Genomic DNA, 1,724 nt, shown 5'->3' with positions numbered 1-1,724 from the left:
CCACACTGCTCTGCCTCACAGCCTTTATAGTGTTTAGATGGCTTCATAAATGGTAGCAGATCTCCCGAGAGAAATGGCTGGTGAGTTAACGGCATGTCTTTAATATACTTCACTCAACAGGAAAGTTTGTGCTACCGGTGGGAGAAGGTGTTCTCCCCCAGTGCTAAAGCCGTCTGCCATGCCAGGGTGCTGCTTGTGGGGAGCAGCAAGGATGTTTGCCCCGGTTCATCAGTACGAGGTGGGCTAAGATAGACTGCAGGTCCTCCAAGGGGCGAGGGAAAGCCAGGACTGCCACAAGTGTGGAGCCGGAGCCTGGGATAAGGCTGTGCCTTACGGGGCATCTGGCTGACAAAAATGTCAGGCACTTGTTGAAGAAACTCATTATTTTTTATGTCTGTGGCAAATACAGTCATGTCCCCTTCGTTCCAGTGCCCCTCTCTCTGCTTCAAAGCTGGAGAGGCGAAGCTGAGCTATGAAACTGGGGGAGGAGAAAATAGCTGGAGGGTGGGGGGGAAGCATTGTGGGCACAACAGATTAATTTAATTATGTTTGGGAAACTTAGGTTTAAGTGTTGACGTAGGTTACAAATAAAACAAGTTTTTTCATTCTTGTCAGAGTGCTTTTTTGCCTGGATCACAAAGGCACCTGCTTATTAATTTAGCCTGATTGCTAATCTCGGCAATCAGCAATCACAGCAGCATGCAGTACTTAGATGCTATCAGGAGACACAAGCAGGAGCAAAGGGAACAGAGCAGCTCAGGTATCTGATGCTGCTGCACAGACACCTCTCTGCTTCCCTGAGGTCTGAGGCGAGATGCGATCCAGGAAAACCAAACAGGCCAGAGGCTGTGTGGGGTGTACAGAGCACGAGCCTCACCAGGCACGTAACTGACCCCGATTTGGGAGAAGTTTCAGTAATACAGGGCAATAATTTTACTGAAACGTTCCTCCTAGGAAGCAGTCTTTTTCTTGGGAGCTGTATTCTGAGCAGCATTCAGAAAGTCAGTGCTGGGCAACCTTTTCTCTCCCCTGCGACATTATGTGCAAGAGCCAGCTAATTAACTGTACTGCTGATCACCCCGTTTAGAGGTTGTGGAGCAGGGGAGGGGCTGCCACACTTGTGCTGCACCTGGGGATGTGTCATTCGGGAGGGCCCACGGACTACAGAGTCTTGCTAGAAAAAGTACCGCCAGCTACTGCGTTACACCCCAGCGCCTTCTCTCTCCCTTCACATACCCCTGCTGTTTTGCCCACCACGTGGCCCAACCCAACGCTTGGAGAAAAAAAGGTTTAAGAGGTTTGTGTGCATGAATGCTTGTGCATAGCCCACGTCTTCAGCTGAGCAAGGCTGGTGGCTATACGTGATGTACTAGGAAACCTCAGTCCTTCTGAAGCCGGAGCCTCAACTCTAGACAACTCAACAAACAGGCTCCTGCACCATTTCAGTGCCAGTCTCATCCCGTATGTTTAGCAAGGATTGTGCCTTTCCTGGAATGCTAAAAAGCATTCGGGCATGTGGGACTGAATAATGACATATCTTTGCAGCTAGGATATTTCTGAAAGGCATCGGCAGCAGAAAGCATAGGGATCAAGGTCAAAGCAGCGGCACTCCTGAGAGCATCGTTGCCAACACACAAAATGACGCCGGGAGAGCAGAATCCAGAGCACAAAGGTGCCAGGCCAGGGGGAAGGAGGAGGTAAGGACTCAGCACCGGGCTGTTTGA

Source organism: Pygoscelis adeliae, unplaced genomic scaffold (assembly GCF_000699105.1).
Source record: "Pygoscelis adeliae isolate BGI_AS28 unplaced genomic scaffold, ASM69910v1 Scaffold286, whole genome shotgun sequence".
NCBI lineage: Eukaryota > Metazoa > Chordata > Aves > Sphenisciformes > Spheniscidae > Pygoscelis > Pygoscelis adeliae.
The sequence above is the reverse complement of the archived record's forward strand: the minus strand, read 5'-3'. Positions refer to the sequence as shown.